General features: G+C 48.7%; 1 protein-coding gene and 1 non-coding gene across 3 annotated transcripts in view; one reads left to right on the top strand and one right to left on the bottom strand.

The window, feature by feature from the left end:
• Positions 1-27021, bottom strand: part of tab2 (TGF-beta activated kinase 1 (MAP3K7) binding protein 2) — a 61138-nt gene extending 34117 nt beyond the window's left edge. For both annotated transcript variants that reach the window (XM_072504882.1, XM_072504874.1), the window contains exons 1-2: positions 26876-27021; positions 15647-15727 (exon numbers count right to left, since the gene is read on the bottom strand). The gene's annotated coding sequence lies outside the window, so the exon portion shown is untranslated. The remainder of the gene's footprint in view (positions 1-15646; positions 15728-26875) is intronic.
• trnav-aac (transfer RNA valine (anticodon AAC)) lies at positions 24787-24859 on the top strand. The gene has a single exon. It is a non-coding gene; the product is annotated as a tRNA-Val (tRNA).
• Positions 27022-27643: the final 622 nt, after the last annotated feature.

The raw sequence follows: 27643 nt of genomic DNA, 5'->3' as shown, positions 1-27643 counted from the left end.
AGGCTGGGGGTTGGCGATATTTGGGGTTGCGGATGAGCCGGGAGTGCAGGAGGCGAGAGAGGCTGATGTTTTAGCCTTTGCGTCCCTAGTAGCCCGGCGAAGGATATTACTTATGTGGAAAGAAGCTAAACCCCAGGCGTGGAGGCCTGGATAAACGACATGGCGGGGTTTATAAAATTGGAGCGGATAAAATACGCACTAAGAGGTTCGGCTCAAGGGTTCACCAGGCGGTGGCAACCGTTCCTCGACTATCTCGCAGAACGATAAGGGAAATGGGAAAGGTAGCAGCAGGGTGGGGGGTGGGGCCATCCGGGCCCTCAGGGGTTTTGTACAGGTGTTTGTATATGAGTTATTTATATTGGTTTTTGTGACTTTATTATTTTGGATATTGGCTAGTTTTTATTTTTGTTGCTGGCAGTTGCCGTCTAGTTAATATATTATTTGTTCTTAAAAAAAAAAACGGTCATCATCATTATTTATATTGTTTTAAAGTTGCAAAAGGGGAACATTTTGTACTGTATTTGTTTGACCGAAAAAATTTGAATAAAATATATATTTTTTAAAAAGGCAGAATTCATAGCTTCATAGAGAGACAGTACATAAGCAAGGAAGCTATGGCGAGCCTTTATAAAAGACTGGTTCGGACCCACAGTTCTCCACTTTAGGAAGGATGTGAAGGCTTTTGAAAGGGTGCAGGGGAAAAAAATGAGAATGATTCCAGGGATGATGGACTTCAGTTCTATGGATAGACTGAAGACGCTGGGTTGTCTTCCACAGATTGGAGGAAGTTGAGAGCAAATCTGAATGAGGTGTTCAAACTCATAAAGGGTCTAGACAGAGTGGAGTGAGAGAAACATCCCCTCTTGGCAGAAAGATCAAGAACCAGAGGACACAGATATAAAGTGTGAGAGCAAAAGAACCAAACATGACATGACTTTTTTTTTTTAAATGCAGTGGGTAGTTTGGTTCTGCAATACATGGCAGAGTGGTGCAGATATATTCAATTATTTCTTTGAAAAATATTTTGTGTGTCATATTTTCATAATTTTCAGCATACAAAGAAAGAGAACAAAAACAGAACCCCCAAAATATGAAAACTGAAACATAGACTCTTGAAACAAAAGCGAGAACAGACCCCCCCCCCCCCCCCCCCCCCCCCCCCCCCCTCTCACCCCCTTAAGCATTCAAAGGCAACCAATTCCCAAAAGTGCATAATAAACAAATCCCAAGAATTGTAGAACCCCTCCTTCTCCGGGGTCAAAAACTCTCCCTTCCCCAGGATCAAAAGCTCCATCAGGCCCCCCCGCCACGCCGAGGCACAGGGCGAAGAAGCTGACCTCCACCCCAACAAGATCCCGCCTATGAGGGACCAGCGAGGCGAAGGCCAAAACGTCTGGCCGCGCACCCGCCTGCAACTTGGGCCAGTCCGACGCCCCAAAAATGGCTTCTAGGGGACCGGGCTCCACATCCATATACAACATCCCCTGGATAGTGCTAAATACCTCCTGCCAATACCTTTCCAGCTTCGAGCAGGACCAAAACATATGAACATGATTTGCGGGACCCCTCCCACATCGCTCACAGACATCCTCCACTCCCTCAAATAGCCAGCTCATCTTTGATTTTGTGAGGTGCGCTAAATACACAGCCTTCAATTGTATCAGGCCCAGCCTCGTGCACGAGGTTGAGGCGTTCAGCCTTCGTAGCACCTCACACCACAGTCCCTCTTCTATCACCGCACCCCCACCCAGCTCTTCTTCCCACTTCACCGTAACCCCCTCTATGGACATCCTATCCTCCTCCAGAACCCTCCCGTAGATCGCCGATACAACCCCTTCTGCCAACCCCAGAGCTGACAGTACCGCCTTAAACAACGAGGAGGCTGCCGCTATCGGGAAGGTCAGGAAGACCTTCCTTGCAAAACCTTGAACCTCGCCCCGAATTTGTCCACCTGCTTAAAGAAGGATTTTGGTAAGAAGACCGGCAGGCACTAAAATAGGAATGGAAATCACGGTAGCACATTTATTTTGACTGCCTGCATCCAGTCCGCCAACAACAGAGGGAGGTTCTCCCACCGTGCCAAATCGGCCTTCATCCTCCCCACCAAACTAGTGGAGCCCACCCAAACCACGCGCCACCTGCCCGCCCAAGTGCCTAAAGTGGGTTGCCACCAGACAAAATGGCAGCCCCCACCCCCACTCCCAGCTGGCAGACACTAAAATACTCCCTCTTGCCTAGGTTCAATTTATACCCCGGGAACGACCCAAATTTTTGTAGCAGCCCCATTATATTCCCCACCGAGATGTTCGGCTCTGAAACGTACAGTAACAATCATCAGCATACAAGGATACCCTATGCTCCACCCCCCTCACTATCCCCTTCCACAACCCAGAGCTCCTTAGCGCAATGTCCAAAGGCTCTATAGCCACCGCAAACAGCAGGGGGGACATAGGACAACCCTGTCTCGTACCCCAAATTCATATTATTAGAGCGAACGTGCGGCATTGGCTCCTTATACTGCAGCCATACCCACGCCACGAACCTCAGCCCGATTCCAAATCTTTCCACTACCGCCATCAAATAACCCCACTCTACCCGATCAAACGCCTTCTCTGCGTACAGTGCCAACACCACCACGTCTCCTTTCCCTCTGCCGGAGACATGATCACGTTTAACAACCTTCTCATTCAAAAACAGCTGCCTTCCCTTCACGAACCCTGTCTGATCCTCTCCCATCAACTTTGGGAGACACCCCGCCAGCCTTGCCGCCAGAACCTTTGCCAATATCTTGGTATCTTCATTCAGTTCTGCATATGGTCTAAACGACCCACACCCCACTAGGTCATTATCCTTCTTTAACAACAGAGAAATTAAAGCCTGCCCAAACGTCTGTGGCAAGACCCCCCGACCTAATACATCCTCAAACATTCCCGCCAACTTATCCTTAAACTTCTTATAATATTCCACTGGGAATACTTCCGGCCCCATCACCTTCCCTGACTGCATCATCCCAATTGTCTCCTTCACCTCCTGCTCCCCACCGATCCCTCCAATCCTGCCCGGTCCTCTCCCAGAACCTCCGGTACTCCAACCCATCCAGGAACTCCCTCATCTCTCACTTCTCTCCTAGTGGCTTCAACCTATATAGTTCTTATAGACCTCTTCAAAAACTTTATTGATCTGCTCTGGGGCCACCACCAGCTTCTCTATCTTATCCGCACCTGAACTGTCTCCCTTGCCACCACCTCCCTCGGAGCTAGCCGGCCAACATAAGCCCTGCCTTCTCCCCATGTTCATAGACCAACCCCCTCACTGCTTTCCCTGTGGACAACTGGTTGAACTTTGCCTGAAGCTCCTTCTCCTAGCCAAAAGGGCCAGACCCAGGTCCCTCACGTATCTCCTATTTACCTCCAGCATTTCCTCTTTTTGGCACTCCTCTCTCTTCTCCTTGTCCACCTTAGCCTTGAACGAGATCACCTCCCCCCTTACTACTGCCTTCAGAGCCTCCCAGACCACTGAATTTATCGCAAAAACCCCGGTTCCCTAACAGCCCCACATCCATTCTCCACCCCAGCCTCTGAGCCACCCTTTTCTCCAGAACCACATCCACCCAATGTGGCGCATGGTCCGAAATCAATGTCGCTGAATACTCCGACCCATTGACACCGGCCAATAAGTCCTTCTCCCACCATAACAAAGTCTATTCTCGAGTACCGGGGAGAAAAATGAATATTCCCGCTCCCTCCGGTACACGAACCTCCATGTGTACACTCCTCCCATCTCCCTCATGAGTATAGCCAGTGCCTTCACCACCCCCTCCCCCCAAACGCCCCATCACAATTACATACCTACCCCCCGAGTCCGCCACCATCTTCACCATCTGAAATGTCACCCTTTTGCCCACCAATACCATTAACCCCAAACCTACCCCCCACCCCCGAGCCCCGCTATCGAACTCAGAATGGAAAACCTGACACCCAACCCTTCCTAAGCTTCACCTGATCTTTCACCCTCAGATGGGTCTTCTGCAGCATAATAATAATAATCATTATTAGTGCCACAAGTAGGCTTACATTAACACTGCAATGAAGTTACTGTGAAAATCCCCGTGAAATTGCTGGAGTAGGTAATCATGGATAGGGTAACTGAACACCCCAAAAGATTTTGGTGAATCATGGAGAGCCAGCATGGATTTGTGTGAAGGGAAGGTCATGCCTGTCTTATTTCAAAAATAATTTTGAAGCGGTGACTAAGGTAGTGGATAGGGGAATATCTATGGATATTATTTATATGGGCTTCCAGAAGGCATTTGATAAAGTTCCACAAAAGAGACTGTTAACTAAGGTGGAAGCCCACGAAGTTGAAGGCAAATTATTGATATGATTAGGAAATTAGTTAAATGGCAAGGTTGAGAAGGCAGGCCTTCATGAATAATCTCAACTGGTACGGGAATTGAACAAGCGCTGCTGGCCTTGGTCTGCATTACGAGCCAGTTTTCTAGCCAAGTGAGCTAAACCAAATTGCCTCCTCCCCATTGTAGACAGCCTAGATGATAGCATAAAATTGCAAGGAGATATTGACAGACTAGGTGAATGGGCAAAGTTGTGGGAGATGGAATTCAATGTAAGCAAGTGTGAGGTTGGACTTCCAGTGGCGGCCATGGAATGAGCGGTTGCACATTTGGTAGCTCCTGCTCAAGGTGGTATTTTGCGGTCCTTTCCGTGTCTGAAGGGTGAAGTTTTGGTTGGAAAGAGTGCCAGGAGAAGATGTAACTTCTGGTGTGGCTGGATCCACGAACTAGGAATGGGTCGAGAGGAAAGGAGTTGTTGGAACAGGAGAGTCTTCATGGTGCACCACAGGCTAAGATGGCAGAGGACAAAGAGCCTGTTCTGCCCACCCAGTGGTCAACAGAGCACCTGGTGGAATTTTTAAACGCCAAGTGTGCCAGCAGAGGGGCAGCATGGTAGCACAGTGGTTAGCACTGCTGCCTCAGACTTCCGGTTGCAGCGATGCGGAGCTAAGCCGCACATTTCGGCGGCTCCCGCTAAAACGGACTTTTGGGCTCTCCAGAGGAGCCCCAACGAAAAATTTTTGACAACTTCCCGTGTGGGAAGGTGAGAGCAAGGTCCCCCTTCCATAGTATATGCAGTGGACCAGAAGTGGAGCGGTAAAAAAAAGCGGCTTTGGAGCAGCCTGGGGGCCGGAGCAGCAGGAGTTTCTCAGGCGCTGCGTGGAGGAGCTTAAGAAAGAGGTGCTGGCGCCACTGCTGACGGTGATCGAGGGGCTGAAGGAGACCCAGAAGGCCCAAGGGGTAGAGATCCGAGAGGTGCGGGAAAAAGCCACCGAGAAAGAGGACGTGATCTTGGGCCTGGCGGTGAAAATGGAGGCGCATGAGGCGCTGCACAAGAGGTGGGCCGAAAGATTCGAGGACCTGGAGAACAGGTCGAGGAGGAAGAATCTTCGGATTCTGGGTCTCCCCGAAGAGGTGGAGGGGGCCGATGCCGGGGCATATGTGAGCACGATGCTCCATTCGCTGATGGATGCGGAGGCCTCTCCGAGTCCCCTGGAGCTAGATGGGACTCATCGGGTCCTGGCGAGGAGACCCAAGGCCAACGCACCGCCAAGGGCGGTAGTGGTGAGGTTTCATCGTTTCGTGGACAGAGAGTGTGTCCTGAGATGGGCCAAGAAGGAACGGAGCAGCAGGTGGGAGAATGCGGTGATCCGAATATATCAGGACTGGAGTGCAGAGGTGGCAAAAAAGAGAGCTGGTTTTAATCGGGCCAAGGCGGTGCTCCATAGGAAGGGGGTGAGATTTGGAATGCTGCAGCCAGCGCGATTGTGGGTCACATTTCAGGATCGACACCACTACTTTGAAACGCCTGAAGAGGCTTGGACCTGTATCCAAACTGAAAAGTTGGACTCAAACTGAGGGTCTATGGTTGTGGGGGGGATGTCGGTTGTATACAGGGTTTTAACTATGCGTAAGGAATGTTCCACGGGGTGATGGATGGGGATGGGGGAAGAGATCTGATGGGGAGACTGTGGGGAATGTGGGCGCCGGTGCTGAGGGAGGGGAGACCCGGGGATGGGTAGGACAGGTATTCTATTCGGGGCTGGATGCGAAGAATAGAGAGGTGGCAATACTGGTGGGGAAGCGGGTGACGTTTGAGGCCAAGAATATAGTAGTGGACAATGGAGGTTGATACGTGATGGTGAGTGGTAGGCTGCAGGGGGCGTGGGTGGTATTGGTAAACGTATACGCCCTTAACTGGGACGATGCTGGATTTATGAAGCGTATGTTGGGGCGCATTCCCAACCTGGAGGTAGGAAGCTTGATAATGGGGGGGGGGATTTTAACACGGTGTTGGACCCAGCATTAGATCGTTCCAGATCTAGGACGGAGAAGAGGCCGGCTGCGGCCAAGGTGCTTCCTACTCCCGGATAGACTTTTTTGTTCTGAGCAGGGCGCTGATCCCGAAGGTGGAGGGAACGGAGTATTCGGCCATAGCCATCTCAGATCACGCCCCGCACTGGGTGGAACTGGAGTTGGGAGAGGAGAGGGACCAACGGCCGCTGTGGCGTTTGGATGTGGGATTATTGGCAGATGAGGTGGTGTGCGGGAGGGTACGGGGGTGCATTGAAAGGTATTTGGAGGCCAATGACAACGGGGAGGGGCAGGTGGGGGTAGTATGGGAGGCGCTGAAGGCGGTGGTCAGGGGAGAGTTAATCTCCATCAGGGCTCACAGGGAGAAGAGAGAGGGTAGGGAAAGGGAGAGGTTAGTGGGGGAGATTTTACAGGTGGACAGGAGATATGCAGAGGCCCCTGAAGAGGGACTACTCAGGGAGAGGCGAAGTCTCCAGACGGAATTCGACCTGTTGACCACAGGGAAGGCAGAGGCACAGTGGAGGAAAGCACAGGGGGCGACGTATGAGTATGGGGAGAAGGCGAGCCGGATGATGGCACATCAGCTCCGTAAGAGGATGGCAGTGAGGGAGATAGGTGGAATCAAGGATGGCAGGGGAACTGCGGTGCGGAGTGCGGTGAAAGTAAATGAGGCATTTAAGGCCTTCTATGAGGAGCTGTACAGATCTCAGCCCCCGGCGGGGGAAGAGGGGATGCGACAATTTCTGGGCCAACTGAGGTTCCTGAGGGTGGAGGAGCAGGAGGTGGCTGGTTTGGGGCGCCAATTGGGTTGGAGGAGCTGATTAAAAGACTGGGGAGCATGCAGGCGGGGAAGGCCCCGGGACCAGATGGGTTCCCGGTTGAGTTTTACAGGAAGTACGCGGATCTGTTTGCCCCGTTGCTGGTGAGGACTTTCAATGAGGCAAGGGAGGGGGAAACCCGGACAATGTCCGGGGCGATGATCTCTTTGATTCTGAAGTGGGATAAGGACCCACTGCAATGTGGGTCGTATAGGCCGATTTCACTCCTTCATGTGGATGCTAAGTTTCTGGCAAAAGTGCTGGCTACGAGGATTGAGGACTGTGTCCAGGGGGTGATTCACAAGGACCAGGCGGGATTTGTAAAGGGCAGGCAGCTAAAAACCAATGTGCGGAGGCTCCCATACGGGATTATGATGCCATCGGTGGAGGGAGAGGCGGAGATAGTGGCAGCTATGGACGCGGAGAAGGCCTGTGACCGAGTAGAGTGGGAGTATCTCTGGGAAGTGTTGCGGAGGTTTGGGTTTGGGGAGGGGTTTATCAGTTGGGTTAAGCCCCGATGGCGAGTGTGGTTACGAATCGGTGGAGGTCGGAGTATTTTCGGGTGTATCGAGGGACGAGGCAGGGGTGCCCCCTTTTCTCCTTTGTTGTTTGCATCAGCAATTGTACCTTTGGCCATGGCATTAAGGGAGTCCAGGAAATGGAGGGGGGTGGTCCGAGGGGGAGAGGAACATCTAGTGTCGCTGTATGCAGACGACCTGTTGCTGTATGTGGCGGATCCAGTGGAGGGGATGGTGGAGGTCATGCAGATCCTCAGGGACTTTGGGGACTTCTCGGGCTATAAGCTCAATGTAGGGAAAAGTGAGCACTTCGTGGTGCATCCAGGGGACCAGGGAAGAGGGATAGACGACCTACCGTTGAGGAGGGCGGAAAGGAGCTTTCGGTACTTGGGGATCCAAGTAGCTAGGAGTTGGGGGGCCCTGCATAAACTTAATTTGACGCAGCTGGTGGAGCAGATGGAGGAGGACTTCAAACGATGGGATATGTTGCCACTCTCGCTAGCGGGCAGGGTACAGTTGATTAAAATGATGGTCCTCCCGAGGTTTCTTTTTGTGTTCCAGTGCCTTCCGATTATGATCACCAAGGCCTTTTTTAAGACGGTAGGCAGGAGCATCATGGGTTTTGTGTGGGCAAACAAGACCCCGAGGGTAAGGAGGGGGTTTCTGGAGCGTAGTAGGGATAGGGAGGGCTGGCGTTGCCGAATCTGCGTGGCTACTATTGGGCAACCAACGTGGCGATGATCCATAAGTGGGTGATGGAGGGAGAGGGGGCGGCATGGAAGAGGTTGGAGATGGTGTCCTGCAAAGGAACGAGCCTGGGGGCGCTGGTGACGGCACCGCTGCCTCTCTCGCCGACAAGGTACACCACGAGTCCGGTGGTGGCGGCAATGCTAAAGATCTGGGGGCAGTGGAGACGACACAGGGGTGCGATGGGAGCCTCGGTGTGGTCCCTGATCAGAGGTAACCATCGGTTTGTCTCAGGAAGGATGGACGGGGGGGTTTCAGAGCTGGTATCGGGCAGGGATTAGAAGAATGGGGGACCTGTTCATCGATGGGACGTTTGCGAACCTAGGGGCGCTGGAGGAGAATTTTGGGCTACCCCTGGGAAACGCTTTCAGGTACATGCAAGTGAGGGCGTTTGTGAGGCGACAGGTGAGGGAATTCCCGTTGCTCCCGGCACAGGGGATTCAGGACAGGGTGATTTCGGGAGTATGGGTCGGAGAGGGCAAGGTGTCGGCGATATATCAGGAGATGAAAGAAGAGGAGGCTTTGGTAGAGGAGCTGAAGGGCAAATGGGAGGAGTTGGGGGAGGAGATTGAAGAGGGTCTGTGGGCTGATGCCCTAAGTAGGGTTAATTCCTCTTCCTCGTGTGCCAGGCTTAGCCTGATACAGTTTAAGGTTATTCACAGAGCGCATATGACAGGGGCGAGGCTGAGTAGGTTCTTTGGGGTGGAGGACAGATGGGGAGGTGCTCGGGAAGCCCGGCGAATTACACCCATATGTTCTGGTCGTGCCCGGCACTGGATGGGTTCTGGAGGGGTGTTGCGAGGACTATGTCTAAGGTGGTGAAAGTCCAGGTCAAGCCAAGTTGGGGGCTAGTACTATTTGGAGTGACGGACGAGCCGGGAGTGCAGGAGGCGAAAGAGGCCGGTATCCTGGCCTTTGTGTCCCTGGTAGCCCGGCGGAGGATCTTGCTATTGTGGAAAGATGCGAAGCCCCCCAGCGTGGAAGCCTGGATAAATGACATGGCAGGGTTCATCAAGCTGGAGAGGATAAAGTTTGCCTTGAGAGGGTCTGCGCAGGGGTTCTTCAGGCGGTGGCAACCATTCCTAGACTATCTCGCGGAGCGTTAGATGGAGGTCGGTCAGCAGCAGCAGCAACCCAGGGAGGGAGGGGGGGTTCTTTCGGGGGGGGGGGGGGGGGGGGGGGTATATGGGTGGGTGGGGAAGAGGGTTTTCCTAGGGGCACTTGAAGAAGGAAAAACATAAACATATGGGAAAGTCAATATGTGCGGGAGGAACCCATTGTACAAGTTCTGTATTATGTTGGATTGATATGTTTATGTCTTGTTCTGTTACTTTTCTTTTCTTTTTTGTTATGGGGGGGGGGGGGGTTTTGAATGGCTGAAAATTTTTGTTGAAAAATTCTGAATAAAAATATTTTTTTAAAAAAAAAGCCCTGCTGCCTCACGCGTCGAGGTCCCAGGTTTGATCCCGGCTCTGGGTCACTGTCCGCGTGGAGTTTGCATATTCTCCCTGTGTTTGCGTGGGTTTCGCCCCCATAACCCAAAGATGTACAGGGTAGGTGGATTGGTCACACTAAATTGCCCCTTAATTGGAAAAAATGAATTGGGTACTCTAAATTTATATTCAAAAAAGTTTGCCAGCAGTGGAAGGAGTCCCTGGCCAAGATGGTGTAGCCAGTTAAAGCCTTTAGATTCTTTAAACATGCAAATACCCTCGACTTCTTTCCCCTAACCCCCTCATGTTCCATGTTACGATTCTGACTTTGGGTCTCTCACCATCCCCCCACGGCCCCTCCTATCCGCCAACATTGTAGCCCCAGGCCCTGCCCACTAGGCCGGATTTGTCCCGTCCCTTTGTTGCCGTTGAACCCCTCCCAGAATCCTGCATCCACTTCCTCTTGAAAACACCTCTCCCAGTATCGATCCCATCTCCTCCCCACCCCCCCCCCTCCCTGACCGCGGCCCCTCACCCTACCATACTCCCATTCACGAGCCAACCTTCACTTGCTAGTGTGGGGGTCCCTTCCCAGGCCCTCCTCAATGACCCAATCCCTGGAAAACAAAGACACTCAAACATAACCAGTGCGCAAAGGCTGCGCCCCAGAAAGAGCACAATTACCCCAAAGCCCAATATTCTCATACCCAGTGTAACCCATAGCAGAGGCTACAGTATCCTTCTCCATCAACCAACCCCCCAACAGCTCCCCCCCACAAATAAACATCCTAAAACAAGAAACAAGAGATAAGGCCAACTGAAGTATCACAGGCCAGCGAACGTGACAGCTGACAGTATTTGGAGACCCACCTTGGCGAGCTTTACCGTGGTCTCTCCATGCTTGTAACCTGTGACTTTTTCCCGAAGGCCCCAGTGACCATGGCGTGTGACAGCTGCAACACCCTTCCTTCAGCCCGAAACCAAATTCCAGCCCCACCTTTCATGGAGCATAAGGTGTCTCTGTACGCAGCTGACTTACTGCTGTATATCATGGACCCGGGCTCTTCGGTGACGGACATAATGGGGTTGCTAAAGAAACTTGGGGCACAAATTGAATTTAGGGAAGAGTGAGTGTTGTGGTGTGTCTTCTTCGGGTGGAGGGGTTTAGGGTGGCAACAATTAGCTTTAGGTATCGGAGGGGTGCAGGTAGCACGGGACTTTGACGCGACTCTGTAAGCTAAACTTCATGAGTCTGGTTGGGAAGGTGAAGGAGGATATGGGGAGGTGGGATACTCCCCTTTTGTCGTTGGCTGGCGGGTGCAGGCAGTCAAAATGAATATTTTGCCACAGTTTCTGTTCCTGTTCCAGTGTCTTTTTGCCAAAGGAATTTTTTTGAGGGGTGGATAGGCTGGTCTGGTCATTTGTGTGGGCAAAGGTGGCGGGGTTAACGAAGGCGGTGCTCCTAAGGGGACGGAAGTCGGGGAGCTTCGCTCTTCCGAATCTGTTGCACTATTACTGGGCAGCAAATGCAGAGAAAGTGCAGAGCTAGAGAAAGGAGTCGGAAGCTTTGTGGGTGCGGATGGAGGCACCCAATGTTGCGGGCACTGGCAACAGTGGCGCTGCAGCTAGCCCCAGGGAAGTGTTCTGGGAATAAGGTAGTGGTAGCCACGCCGAGGATCGTGGGCAATGTAAACAGCACTTCAAGTGGAAGACAGGGTCGAGGAGGATGCTGATAATGGGGAATTATGGGTTTGAGCTGTGGAAGATGAATGCGAGGTTCCAGGGATGGGAAGAGAAAGGGGTGAAAAAGATGAAGGATCTGTTTCTGGAGGAGAAATTTGCACGTTTAGAGGAGTTGGGGGTGAAGGATGGGCTGCAGAGTGAGAAAGGGTTAGATATATGCAGGTGCAGAATTTCACAAGAAAGACTTTTCCAGGGTTCCCCGGTGGTGCTGCCCTTCTCGTTGCTGGAGGAGATGCTGCCCGTGGGGGTTTGGAGAGTGGGGTTGTCTCAGCAATTTATGGGAGCATTGTGGAGGAGGATAACGAGTCAATGGAAGGGATCATAGAATCATAGAATTTACAGTGCAGAAGGAGGCCATTCGGCCCATCGAGTCTGCGCCGGCTCTTTTGAAAGATCACCCTACCTAAGCCCACACCTCCACCCTATCCCCATAACACAGTAACCCCACCCAACACGAAGGGCAATTTTGGACACTAAGGGCAATTTAGCATGGCCAATCCACCTATCGTGCACATCTTTGGACTGGGAGGAAACCGGAGCACCCGGAGGAAAGCCACGCACACACAGGGAGAACGTGCAGACTCCACACAGAAAGTGACCCAAGCTGGGAATCGAACCTGGGACCCTGGAGCTGTGAAGCAATTGTGCTAATCACCATGCTACCGTGCTGCCCAAGGTCAAGGGGGAGGAAGAGTGCCAAGTGCTGCGACCTCGTGTGTGAGGCTGGGGCTGATTCAACTAAAAGTTGTGTTTTGGGCACACTCAATGAGGGCAAGGATGAGCCTGCTGTTTGAGGGGGTGGGGGATAGTTGTGAGTGGTGTAGGAGGGGCCAGCTAACCATATCCATGTGTTCTGGTACTGCCCGAAGTTGGAGAGGTATTAGGGATCGGTTTTCAGCACTATGTCCATGATTCTGCAAATGGAATTGGAGCCGGGTGCCCTAGAGGCCATATTCAGGGTGCCAGACCAGCCGATGTTGCAGATGGGAGCGGGGGCAGACGTCTCAGCCTTCGCCTCGTTGATCGTTCGCAGGCGGTTCCTGTTTTCTGGAGGGGGGGGGGGTTTCCTCCCACAGTCCAAAGATATGCAGGTTAGGTGGATTGGCCATGCTAAATTGCTCTTAGTGTCCAAAATTGCCCTTAGTGTTGGGTGGGGTTACGGGGATAGGGTGGCGGTGAGGACCATGGGTAGGGTGCCCTTTCCAAGAGCCGGTGCAGTTTCGATGGGCCGAATGGCCTCCTTCTGCACTGTAGATTCTATAAGAATACTATGAGAGTGAGACAGCAAATAAGGGCTTAAAGTCCTGCTTGGATTCAAACATTGAGAGTACAGAATTTCACAATCTTATTATACCGAGGTCCTAGGCACTAATGAGACTAACAAAAAGTTAAATGACAGGATAGGACGTGCCCCATGTGTTAACAATCACATTGCTGGTTGTGGCCATTTCTTCTCTATCCCTCACCACCCTAAAGACCAAAAATGCTTTATTCAGTCAGTATATTTCAGATTACTTTTGAAAGTGACTGGGATCTAGAACTCCCAGTGAAAAATTATCTTAATGACCTGTCTTGCCATCAGTCATTAAGAATTATCCAAATCTTTCAGTCTCCAGATTGTTGGAGAGCAGACGGATGACTGAAGATGCATATTGGGCCCTGGAGAAGTCCTGATAGACGGAGCTACCTGGGAATTGTCTGGCAAGTTTAAACATCTGACGTGCGCATGCGGCATGCATATCACCGACTTTGGACAGTTCTGCAGTACTTATCTGGACAGTCACTCAGTAGATATTAGATAGATTAAAACCCAGTCTAACATCTGGGTAGCTACATAATCAACTTCCCAATCACCCCCAAGCCCAACTACCCATCCCCCACCCAAAAGCCTAGCCAACCAGAATGGTTTCCCTGATCTGACTAAACCCCCTGACCAACCTCCCAACCCACTAACTCCCCACAACCAGACAACCCACCTCACCAATCAATCACTAATATTTAAAGACTGGACCTTCAAACTTAGCACACAGCAGCTAGGTGGTGCAAAAAGGGAGCGTGTCCAGTCTTCTACCAACTCCATTTAGTTTTAGTCAAGAAGAATCCAGTAAACCCATACAAAGAATCTTACAGCAACAGAGGCTGCCATTTGGTCGAAAAGCATGTACTGCTTCTTTGAAAGAGCTATTTGATTAATTCCAGTCCCCTGTTTTTCCCCATAACCCTGCAGTTTTTTCCTTTCCAACTTTACATCCAATACCTTTTTGAAACTATTACTATTAAATCTGCTATCTCCACCCCTTCACGTAGTGTATTCCAGATAATTCAAACTATTAGGTTTTTCCACTCTAGTACCCACAGGTCAGAGCTTACAAACAGAAAAGACCTGTGCCGTCAACTCAGAACAGATTGTCATGATGCTGTGGGCAACAATCACTCAGCAGAAACCAAAAAACTAAATGAAAATACAGTCAGCAAAGCCCAAACCAATGATTCAAATTTCTCTTCCAAATAGGTATGATATTGTTTCAGGGGGAGGAATCCTGAAATCATGAGTTTGGACACAATTATTTTACTAAGAAAAAATAAACACATTTTCTGCAATCAGTGTTCTGTAATTAAATGTTAAGTGAAAATAAACACAATTGCTGTGAATCATCCATCTGTTTCTCTCTCACTCGCTCTCTGACTTGACTCAAAAAGAAAGACTTGGATATATAGGGTCTTTCACAATGGCCTAAAGTGCTTCACTGCCAAAGTATTTCTGAAGTGCAGTCATGTTGTAATATGGCAAACATAGTAGCCAATTTTGCACATAGCAAGGTCCTACAGACAGCAATGTGACTATAACAAGATAGTTTGTTTCTTAGGCGTTAGTTGAGGCATAAATATTGGCCTGGAGTAAAAATTAACATTTCCCATCAGATTAAACACTTGATGGTGTGGCAAATATAAAACTTAGCTGGAAATCAACTGAATATTCATTCACAAATTTGCTTTGTTCCGTGCTAGTATTTTTGCATGCTTTTATTTATTTGCAAAGGTACATGCCTGTACTTGCATGTGTGTGGGGCACCAGCTTTCCACTTGCATTCAGAGGAATACTCGTGGTGTGGGAGCAGCACACGCTGCGACAAATATTTTAAACAGAGCAAGATCTTAGGGGAAAGTACCAACTGCCATCACAGGTTTCTGAGACAGGCTGAGGCTTTAACCTAAACATTAACGAAACTGCTCAAAGACAAGCTCCTAGTCAATGCTAAACTTATTTTGAAAGTTATGAGAACGTTTATTTTGTTTCTGTATCCACCCATTTCCACCCTATTTTGAATTGTTCATCTTTTAGTTAATTCTTCTTCCAAAGTAGATCGCTATGACTAAGTCTCAACATGAACTGCAAGAAAATTATATAATAAATTTACTTTTACAACATGGTCTGAGGGATAAAAGGCAAGTACTAAAAGACAAACATTAAAATCAAGTCACTACACGTTATTATATTTTAACTGTCTTCTAAACATAAGAAATATCCTTCAAGTATACCTGTTGCTTTTGCCAACTTTCAGAAACGCTGTCACCTGCTGTCACACTTTCTATCATGATTAATTTTTTTAGCACTATAGCTTCCAGAGACTTGAGAATATAATTTATGACTGACACACCAGTGCAGTAATGAGGTATTGCTGTACTGTCAGAGATGCCGCCTTTGTGATGAGATGTTAAACCTTGGTCTTGTCTGCCCTCTCAGGTGAAGGTAAAATGTCCACCACACTTGCCCGCTATGAGCTGGCCAAGTCCTCAACACAAAACAATAAAATAGATGCCTGGTAATTATCACAATGGTGTTTGTGGGACCTTGCTGTACACATATTGGCTGCTGCAATTGCTATATGACATCAGTGACTAAACTTCCAAAGCATTCCCTTGGCTGTAAAGCACTGTGGGATGTTCTGAGTTAGTGAAAGGTGATATATAAATGCAAATTTGTCTTTCTTCTTTACTTACCTCAGTTTGACTCATTCTTCCCAGGTGGCTGACTCCTGCTCCTCGTCCACCCAAATGCATCTCCCAGATTCATAAGGTTGTCTACATAGATGACCAAGAGGGGAATTAGTAAATATATAAATTCAAATTAATTTAGAACATCTAACTTTAAAAATTCATTTGATTTTCGCCTCTGTTCTGCACTGCCGTCAAAATTTCAAACGGAAACACTTTTCCATTTCCCTAAAATTATTTTGACATTTGATATCCTAAAAATGTTCCTGTTAAAAAAATACTTTGTCTCATCTTCCCATTTCAAGATTTCCAATTACAGCCTACAAGATGAAGAACCAAGGACTAATAACTCCATGCCTTCCTGAATGATTCACTCTTCTAGGGATCAAAAAAGGAACGACGCAAATACATTAACAGAGTAATGCCCAAAGTAATACTGCAAAGCACACTTCAGCAAGATCCACTGCACTACAACACTGCACAGAGTTCACCCGGGATCACTGGACAACAGCTTCTGATTGACAGCTCTGACTCCTCAAAGATAATCAGACTCTGGCCCTAGCAACAGCCACCTCTTCAAACCCTTCACTTCCCTCTTTTCCAAATGGCTCCTCATCTGTATAATCCAATTGTTGGGTTGATATAGAATATTGTTATACATCACTATTGTCCTTAAGTACTGGTACATGCCTACCCTCACACCAACCCTCAGCTGGGTCTTTCCACAGGCCCTCCACATCATCCTCCTATGTCTATGTTTTAAGAAGCTTTATGTTGTCTCCTGTGCTTTTCAAGAATTTGATTTAACCTCTCAAACACCATATTCCAAACATCACTCTTCGGGCAATGAAGCAAGGTATCACATAACATAATAAAACCAAGATCTGACCAGAAAAAAACCTAACAATGGAAAACCGTGTGTGTGTGAAGCCAGTGTCTCAAATCAATCGAAACCTGCCAACCTCGGTACATATAGCTGCTGCTCAATTCTTCCTCTCTCAAAACCAAATGCTTACCGCAGTAAAAGGCCAACTCCTTTATTCTTGCTATTTTCAATGTTTAAACCCTTTCCTTCCCTCTTCCCCACCACTTCTCTAACCTTGCCAAATAGCACTATAAATGCATACAAAGCAACAGTTCAGGTTTGGGATCAAAATGGTAAAAAAAGAACATTGGTGCTAGAGTGTGTACATTCACAAAGATGCCAACATAGATAAGAAGGTAGATTAAAAGGAAATGCTTGAGGTATTGGACTGGTTTCCATCAGAACAGAGAAGGCCAAGAGATTTGATTATGGTGCTTTTCTTAAAAAAAGAGTTTTGATAAGATACACAGGAAAAGACTATTTCCTCTGACTGGAGGTTAAAATAGATATTATGAGAGATGATAAGAGAATTTTCTTCAGCCAGAGCACCATTGCAGCATGGAATATTTAACCAGAGCGAGTGGGTTGAGGCAGAGATCGCTGCTTTCTTTTAGGTAAAAATAGATATTTGAAGTAGATAAAGATACAAGACTACAGGGCGAGTGTGGGGTAGTTAGATTAATTTTGGATTGTTCGAAAGAGACAAGACAGGCACAATGAGGCAAATGGCCTCCTTGTGTGCTGCAAACATTTATGGTGCTAACAACCAAGTGCTAACTTTTATAGTGTTAAAATATAAACATTAGGGGAAGCCAGGATATGTAGAATAACAGAAAATTTCACAAAAGGGAACATAGGAGAACATTAACTAAAAGATTATAGGCACATGAGTAGCAAGCAGGTTAAGCAAATCAAGTTGGAGTAATTAGTTGGGAGCATTACTCAGAACAATAGCTGGAATTTTCCAGCATACCCACAGCAGGTTATTCCGTGGCAGAGGCAGCTCACCATCGGCCGCCAACAGGATCTTCTGGTCATGCCGAAGTCAACGGCAATTTGCATGCCTCGCCCATCTCTGGCTGTATACTTCCACCCAATAAGGCTGTCACAGGAACCTGATGGTTCATATTCAAGGATCTGGAGTGAGGAGTTTACAACTATAATTTTCCAAAATTCTGTGGAAAGAATATACGAGCCAGTTTTGTTGATGCCAAATTACTGGATCTACAATATAGGAAAAAATTAAGGACGTGGGAGAAAAATGAGCTAATCCAAGACCAGTCATGTCCAAAAGACAGGTTGTATTTATCAGCCTTAATTATTTGAAAAAAATAACAGAAGAGAATTATCCAGTGGATGTGGTTTATATGGATTTTTAAAAAAGCTTTTGTAATATGCACCAGATGAGACTCATAGGAAATAAGATTGCCACTTGGAATAGGGGAATTCAGGAAAGAACTGAAAGACCTGGGTACAGGAAGATATAGTGAGTGGCGTTCTATAAATATTAGAGCTGTTCATAATATCCACATATAAATAGTCTGGAGTTAGGAATCGGGGCACAAGTACAAGGTAGAAAGGCTATATGGGTAGACAAGTGACAGATGCAGTTCAATGTAGAAAAATGTCAAGAATTACTCAAAAGTAAATAAACTTTAAAGAGTAAGATTTCAAATGGGACAGAGAAACTAGAGCTCTTGTTGTGCAAACATACTAATGTTATCCAAGGTTGGAGATCAGTATCTTTATAATAATCAGAAAATCCTTATGGTTTAAATCAAGAGAATTTTACAATACAATAATCAAAGAACATGAATCCTAATACCTACACTCTTCTAAATAGTCAATTAAGTTAAAGATAATACCCGACGGGTTTCCGGTGGACTTTTACAAAAGCTTTGCACCAGTCCTGGCCCCACACCTAAGGGACATGTTTGCGGACTCACTGGCAGGGGGCACCTTGCCCTCAACGCTAGCGCTGGCCACAATCTCACTGATACCCCAAAAAGATAAAGACCTGACGGAATGTGGATCATACAGACCCATTTCACTGCTGAACGTGGATGCGAAAATACTCACAAAGGTCCTGGCCAAAAAGCTGGAGGGCTGCGAACCCGAGGTGATCGCAGAGAACCAAACGGGCTTTGTCAAGGGTAGGCAGCTCACATCAGGTGGCTGCTGAATGTGATAATAACCCCCCCCCCCCCGGGAGAGAACACCAGAGGTGATAGTCTCCCTGGATGCAGAAAAGGCCTTTGACAGAGTCGGATGGAGCTACCTCCTCGAGGTACTGGAATGATTTGGGCTAGGAGCGGGATTCACCGCCTGGGTGAGGCTCCTGTACAACGCTCCCAAAGCAAGTGTCCGAACTAACACCACTACAGAGAGGAACAAGACAGGACTGCCCCCTGTCCCCACTCCTGTTCGCGCTAGCGATCGAACCCCTGGCGATAGCCCTGCGGGACGCGAAAAGCTGGAAGGGAATCCGGAGAGGAGACAGAGAGCACAGAGTCTCACTCTATGCAGATGACCTGCTCCTCTATGTCTCGAAGCCACAGGAGGGACTGAAGGAAATACTGCGAATACTGAAAGAGTTTGGAACCTTCTCGGGCTACAAACGTAACCTGGACAAAAGCGAGACATTCCCAGTGAACCCAAAAAGTGGAGGGACAGAGTTGAAGGGGCTCCCGTTCAAAACGGCCCAGAACAGATTCCGTTACCTGGGGATCCAAATAACCAGAGACTGGACATAGATCCACAAGTGGAACCTGACCAGCCTGGTGGAGGAAGTAAAAAAAGCCCTTCAACGGTGAGGCTCACTCCCACTCTCCATGGCAGGAAGAGTGCAGACGATCAAGATGAGCGTACTGCCTAAGCTCCTCTTCCTGTTTAGATCCATCCCGATCTTCATCCCCATGGCCGTTTTCCAAAACATAGACAGGTCAATCATGGCGTTTGTGTCGGGGGGGGGGGGGGGGGGTAAAGAACCCGAGAATTCCCAAACCGACACTGCAAAGAGGGAAAGTCAGAGGGGGCCTGGTTCTACCGAACCTACAATACTATCACTTGGCAGCAAAGGTGAGGGGATGGGTACAAGAACCCGACACAAATGGAGGAGGCATCCTGTAAAGGAACAACCCTCCGGGCCCTGGCCACAGCAGCACTCCCATCCTCCTCAACAAGGTACACAACGAGCCCAGTGGTAGCGGCCACGCTGAGAATGAGGACCCAGTTGAGACAGCATTTCGGGATAACCAAAATGCCCCCTATAGCCCCCATCTGCGGCAAATTCCCCGCAGCCATGCTAGATACCACCTTCAAACGATGGAGGCGGGACGGGGGCACACTGACGGTCGGGGACTTCTACGTAGGGTGCAGACTGGTGACACTGGACGAACTGTCGAGTGGAAACTAGCAAAAGGACAGGAATTGAGACACCTCCAAATAAAGCACTTCCTCCGCAAAGAAAGCACACTACTAGAGGACTTGATAGGCACAAGCAGTGAGAAGGGGGGGCTATGTGGGAAAATATACGGACAGCTACTGGACAGAGCCCGAACACCACTGGACGGGACCAGACAAAAATGGGAGGACGAACTGGGGACTCTGGAGCGAAGCACTGAGCAGGGTGAGCTCCACCTCCTCCTGCGCAAGGCTAAGCCTAATTCTGCTGAAAGTGGTGCACAGAGCGCACCTGACCAGAACCCGAATGAGCAGGTTCTTCCCGGAGGTGGAGGACAAATGTGCGCAGTGCCACAGGGGCCCGGCCAACCACACCCACATGTTTTGGGCTTGCCCCAAGCTTGCTGGGTTCTGGGCAGCCTTCTCCGAGGCAATGTCCAAGGTTGTGGGGGTGAGGGTGAAGCCATGCCTAATAGAGACAATCTTCAGGGTATCGGAGTAGCCAGAGCAACACATGGGGAAGGGGGCCAACGCCCTTGTTTCGCCTCCGTAATCGCACGCCGGAGAATCCTGCTCGGCTGGCGATCGGCAGCACCACCCAAAGCTGCAGACTGGCTCGCTGACCTCTCGGAATGTCTCCACCTGGAGAAGATTAAGTACGCCATCCGAGGGTCAGAGGAAGGCTTCCTGGATACTTGGGGCAGTTCGTCGGCCTGTTTCAAAACCTGTTCAAGGCCAGCACCGAGAGTAAGCCAGGGAAAAAAATAAAAATAAAAAAAACAAAGAACTGTGCAATGCCGGGGGGGGGGGGGGGGGGGGGGGGGGGGGGGGGGAGATGGGGGGCTTGGGGCGTTTCACAGTAACTTCATTGAAGTGTTAATGTAAGCTTACTTGTGATAATAAAGATTATAATAAAGTTAACTCCGTCACTTTTAACACAAACCAAACGTTTTAAACTCACTGCCCCTCTACATCCATTAAGACTTTATGAACACAAGTCAGGTATTAATCAAAGGTTGGAAGAGTAACTGCATGGTCTGAGTGTAGTTTCAAAAATACAGGCTGGGGTTTCTTGGGCCTTCAGTTTACTTTGGCAAGGTTGTCCCTTCAAATCTCCACCAACCATCCGAGAGGTGCAGATGCCCGGTTCAACATAGTTACCTCTAGCTCTTAAGTGTAGCCCCTTGGGTCAGAATTCTTTATAACGTTTATAAACTCAGGAGTCTTGCATCGAAAATTCTCTATTGCTCTCTCCTCAGCTGGTTATACCAGTAATCCAACTCCTGTTAGAGGAGTCCTTCAGTGTTTGAAAAAAGTAAATTTAAAGTGCCCAATTCTCTTTTTCCAATTAAGGGGCAATTTAGCGTGGCCAATCCACCTACCCTCCACATCTTTGGGTTTTGGGGATGAGATCAACGCAGACCATAGGGAGAATGTGCAAACTCCACACGGACAGTGACCCGGGGCCGGAATCAGACCAGAGTCCTCAGGCCATGAGGCACACTCATGCAGGCAAGGAAAGAGTATTCCATCATACAACAGATGCATCGTACAAGATGGGCAGGCTTTTGGGAGTCAGGATGAGTTACTTGGCAAAGAATTCCCAGACTCTTATTTGCTCTGTTAGCCACAGTATTTATGCAGCTGATCTAGTTCAGTTTATGGTCAAAGGTAACCCCCAGAATGTTGACAGTGGGGGAATCAGCGATGGTAATACCATTGATTGTCAAGGGGCAGTGGTTAGGTTGTTGGAGATGGTCATTGCTTGACACTTGCGTGGTGCGAATGTTTCTTGCCATTTATCAGCTCAAGACTGAATGTTGTCTGGTTCCTGCTGCATATTGGCACAAACCACTTCCACGTCTGAGGGGTTGCCAATAGTACTGAATATTGTGCAACCATCAGCAAACATCAACATTTCTGATGTTATGATGGAAGGTAGGTCAGTGATGAAGCAACTGACAATGATTGGTCTTAGGACACTACTCTGAGTGCCTCCTCCATTGGGACTAAGATGATTGACTTCTATCAACAACCATTTTCCAGGGCGGCATGTGGTGCAGTGGTTAGCACTGGGACTGCAGCGCTGAGGACCTGGGTAAACCCCATGTCTGCATGGGTTTCACCCCCACAACCCAAAGATGTGCAGGTTAGGTGGATTGGCCATGCTAAATTTCCCCTCAATTCGAAAGAAAATTGGGTACTCTAAATTTTTTGGGGAAAAAACAACCATTTTCCTTTACGCATGGTTATGACTCCATCCTGTGGATAGTCCATCTCCACCTAATTCCCACGGTCTTCAATTTTGCCAGGGTTCCTTGATGCTTCAGCCTCGTCTTTTGTGCTGAGCTCCCCGGTCAGTGAATAGGGATATTTGTGGAGCCTCATACTCCAGTGAGTTGTTTAATCATCTACCACTATTCCTATTTATGATTGGATGTGACCGAACTGTACAGTTTAAATCCGATCTATTGGTTGTGGAATCGCTTAACTCGGGTTTTCATTTGTTGCATCTGCTTTCTGATGTGCCAGTAGTCCCGTGTTGTAACTTCACCAGGTTGACATCTCATTTTGAAGAATGCCTGTCCCTGCTCCTGCCCTTTGCACTCTTCATTGAACCAGGGTTGATCCCTTGAATGAGGGCGCTTGTAAAGTGAAGGATATGCCAAGCCATGAGGTTCCTCCCTATTGTTGCTTCCCTCACCATCTGCAACAGACCCAGTCTGGCAGATATGCCCTCAGGATTCTCTCCTCTTCCCCCCCCCCCCCCCCCCCCCCCCCCCCCCAACCCAGAATACATTCTGCGGCCTTGCCACCCTCAGTGATCTCTCCAGTGGTGTTCAACATGGAGGAGCTCTGATTCATGAACCGAGGGAGGAACCGTAGATGGCACCAGGTAAACATGGGCAAAAAAACCCCTAACAATTATTGTAAGTTTCCCGGGTTCGATTTCCGGGTTCAATGTTGAGGACTCTCAGGGAAACATTCTCCTGACTGTACATTTGTGCTACCACCTCTGCTGTGTCTATCCTGCAGGTGGGATAGTGATGTCTGGGACATTAGTCGCAGGGCGTGGCAAAGTAAGTCTATGGGGCAGCTCTCCAATGTTGGCACAAGCCCCAGATGTTCGGACCACCTTGCAGGGTTGACAGAGCTGTGTGTGTTGTTGTTTTCAGTGCTTAAGTCGATGCCAGGTGCTTCACCAGCTTTATTTCCTTTTAACTTTTCTGCAGCAATTGCTTGCTGAACTATCTCAGAGGGCAGTTAAGTGTCAACCACATTGCTGAGGGTCTGGAGACATAGGTAGATCAGACCAGGGACGGGACAGCATATTTACTTCCCCAAAGGGCATCAGCGACCAGATGGAATTTATGACAATTGATGATTGTTTAATGATACCATTACTGATACTAGCTTTCAATTCCAGATTTTAAAAATTATTTAATCAAATGAACTAATTCTATTAAATTCCACCAATGGCCATGCTGGAATGTGAACCCGTGTCGCCAGTGCAGTAGTAGCCTCAGCCTCTGACATTACCACAAGGCCACCATTCCTCCACATGCAGAGTTAAAGGGGAGATGAGAGAAAAATGTTTGTGGAAACTGAGTTCTCTACTACAAACTGTGGTCAAATCAGAGCTAATAAAATTCTCTAAAAATAGAATTAGATCATTGCTGGAAATGAAAAAACATTGTAGGATGTGAGAAAAGATAATGGGATTGCACTAGGTCTCTCGTGTGGACGAACGCAGTTGATGGGCTGAATGTTCGGTTATTCCAGACATTCTATGATAGACCAAAATAATTTTACAGAACAGAAACCAGGCAATAATTCCAGAAATGCCTTCACTGGTCTGCAACACGTTGATACAATTTCCCATGCTTTGAATGAAAAAATACTGCCTGTGTACAATTCCAGATTCACCTCTCACAAAAAGCCTGGGCTATTGTCCTTCCTCATCCAGTCACAATGAGATACTGTGCAAGGCTCACAAAAAGAACAGTCCAGTCAATTTCCACCAATAGGACACTCCCCTTGGGAGTCCGCGGACTTCAGCACTGAGGCCTGGTTAACACTCCAATGCAGTACTAAGGTACTGCTGCACTGTTGGAGGTGTCATCTTTCGTATGAGCTGTTAAACAGAGCCCCCATCTGTCCTCTGACATGCTTGTAAAAGATATTTCAAAGAAGAACAGGGGAATTATCCCTGGTGCAGCAGCCAATATTTATTGTTCAACCAATCTCCATGAAAGCAAATCATCTGGTCGTTTTCACCTTGCTATTTGTAGGAACTGGTTGCGTGCAACTTGGTTGCCACTTTTCCGACCTTAAAAAAACAGAGACTATACTCCAAAAGTGCTTCATTGGTCAAATATGTTTGGGCATCATTTAAAAAATTTTTTTTTTTTTTTTTTAAAAAAGAGTACACAATTATTTTTATCCCAATTTAGAGGCATTTTCACGTGGCCAATCCACCTAACCTGCACATCTTTGGGTTGTGGGGGTGAAACCCATGCAGACCATGGGGATAACTGCACACGGACAGTGACCCAGGGCTGGGATTCAAACCCGGGTCTTCAGCACCATTGTCCCAGTGCTAACCACTGCACCACGTGCCACCCTTCCTGAAAGGTGCTATATAGTCTTTTTTTAATGTCACTAGATGGCTTAGAAAATGTCACTAAATGGCTTAGAAAAAGCAACAAACGTTTTGAAATAAGTTTGCAATTAAAGTGACTTAAACACAAAAGTTAGTACCATTCAGCGTGTACAGTTTTAACTTCATTATCACCTGCGCGAAAATCCTAAAAAGAGCATCACCAGCTCCAATACATATTTTAAGTTAATTGACAAAAGAACCCAGAGGGAGCCAGCTGTTTCTGTAGTGTAGTGGTTATCACTTTCGCCTAACACGCGAAAGGTCCCCAGTTCAAAACTGGGCAGAAAGATTACCAAAAGAAAGATGAGGGGAACTTTGTTAGTGAATTATGATATGGATTTCATAGTATTCCGTAGTAACTTTCAAAGTTACCCAAAAATGAACTTTTTTAATAGAATCCCTAGTGCAGAAGGAGGCCATTCGGCCCATCAATTCTGCACCGGCCCTGGGAAAGAGCACCCTACTGAAGGGCAGCACGATAGCAGTGATTAGCACTGTTGCTTCACAGTGCCAGAGATCCCGGTTCGATTCCCAGCTTGGGTCACTGTTTGTGCAGAGTCTGCACGTTCCGTGTGTCTGCGTGGGTTTCCTCCGGGTGCTCTGGTTTCCTCCCACAAGTCCCGAAAGACATGCTGGTTAGGTGAATTGGACACTCTGAACTCTCCCTCAGTGTACCCGAACAGACAGCGTAGTGTGGTGACTAGGAGATTTTCACAGTAACTTCATTGCAGTGTTAATGTAAGCCTACATGTGGCACTAACCAAGATTATTATTGAACTGCTAGAACAATGGCAAAAAGGAGGGGGTTGGAATTAATTGGTTAGTGCCAGCACCATTGGCCAAATGGCCTTCTTGTGTTGAAAGATTCCAGAATTCAATATTTATTTGGATCAGTAGAATAACTTACATGCAGAAATTTATTAATGTGTTTACAGTCTAATCAGCTTAGGTAAATACTGAGAAAAAAGGGTTTGAGATCCTCAAGTGGGCCCTACTGGATCAGAATCCTGCTGCTTGCCCAGACAGAAACAAGTAGGTTGCTGGCTGGCATTTTTAACAGGAGCAGAGTACTCATCCTGACCCCAAATTGACAGGTCCACCTCTCCTGAACTCAGCAACGATAATGAGACAAGCCAGGTGGTTCTAGAAGTACTAAGCCCTTGCCCAGCTCAAGAAGCAGGTTACTGAGACAGCCACAAAAGGACTGACAAGCTTGCAATCTTCCATTGTTTGTTTGTCATTACAACAAATGACAATATCCACTGAAGATTACTGAAGCAGCACACCCAGAGAGGACCACACTGACCCACACCAAGAGGTCCAGGACACTCAGACCACACTGATAGGGGGCCTGTGGAAGCACATTCAAGCCAGAGGAGCCCTGGGCAGCACACACAAGCCACAATCAGGGCCAGAAGCAGGACACTCAAACCACACTGACCAACATCAACAGAGGGCCAGGGGCAGGAAACTCAAGACTGCACTGGCCCACATTAACAGAGGGCCAGAACAGGGCAATCAAACCACACTGACACACAGTAACAGGGGGCCAGTGACAGGACACAGACAACAGTGAACCACATTAACAGAAGGTCAGAAGCAGGACACTCAGATCACACTGACCCATATTAACAGAAGGCCAGAAGCAGGACACAGACCACACTGATGCACATTAACAGAGGGCCAGAAGCAGAACACACAGACCACACTGATCCACATTAACAGAGGGCCAGAAGCAGAACACACAGACCACACTGATCCACATTATCAGAGGTCCAGAAGCAGGACGCACAGACCACACTGACCCACACTAACAGAAGCAGGCAGGAAACTCAGACCACACTGACCCATGTTAATAATGGGCCGGGAGAGGATACTCAGACCCACAGTAACAGGGGGTCGGGGAGGACACTTGGACCACTGACCCATATTAAAAGAGGGCCAGAAGCAGGACACGCAGACCACACTGACAAGAGTGCAGGACACATACACCACACTGACCATCACTAACAGAGGGCCAGGCCAGAAGCAGGACAAACAGCCCCACATTAACAGAAGGCCGGGGCAGGACATCTCAGACCATCACTAACTCCAGACCTGAAGACTATTCCTGGCGGTAGCGATAGTGGCTCACACTAGGAGCTGCCCCGACCCCCTGCGGGCGCCCTGTGACGGCCGGGCTTAGCCAGTCGCGGATTCCGGGCCCCGCTGCAGTGGGGGGGGGGGGTCGTCTCTCGCCCGCCACCTCCGCGGCCGCCCCGGGTCGCGCACGAGCGGTGCCACGCCGCCTCCTTCCCCCGCTTACCACTCCTCCCCGCCCGCGTCTCTAATCGGACAGCGGCCGGCTCCACCCAGCCAGCCGGGCCGCTCCTACCCGCGGCCGTCACCGATCCAAGCGAAACCAAAATACCAGCACAACATGGCGGGGCCTGGCGCCAAGGCTCGCGAGAGCGGCCGGGTCTCGCGGGAAGCGGCAGCGGAGATATCGCGAGAGGGTGAGGCAGGTGCTCCTCCCCCACCAGGTGCCAACATGTTCCAACTAACAGAGCCTCTCAGAACCAGCCCATCTCCCTCCTTGCAACATGTGGGATACTCCACCACACTGCAACAGTTTCAATTATGTACATCTGTGAATCCAGAGGGGACTCTGGATATCACATTTAAAGCCACGGACGAGCAGCAGATTTTTTTTGGTGAAGTCCCATCTGGCAGAAACAAGTAGAATTGGACATCCTGGGCTGACCAAACACATGTAAGTGAGGGACTATTTGCAGATCAAAAGCTGTGCACTATTAAATCTAGTGATTTAAGGCAACCGTATAGAATCCCTACAGTGCAGAACAAAGCCATTTAGCCCATTGAGTCTCCACCGGCCCTCCAAAAGAGCACCCTCCCCAGGCCCAATCTGCCACCTTATCCCCGTAACCCCATCTAACCTTTGGACACTAAGGGGCAATTTAGCATGGCAAATCCGCGTAACCTGCGCATCTTTGGACTGTGGGAGGAAACCAGAGCATCCAGAGGAAACCCACACGGACACGGGAAGACCGCAAACTCCACACCAACGGTCACC

This window comes from Scyliorhinus torazame, chromosome 1 (assembly GCF_047496885.1).
Source record: "Scyliorhinus torazame isolate Kashiwa2021f chromosome 1, sScyTor2.1, whole genome shotgun sequence".
NCBI classification, from domain to species: Eukaryota; Metazoa; Chordata; class Chondrichthyes; order Carcharhiniformes; family Scyliorhinidae; genus Scyliorhinus; species Scyliorhinus torazame.
The sequence above is the reverse complement of the archived record's forward strand: the minus strand, read 5'-3'. Positions and strand labels throughout refer to the sequence as shown.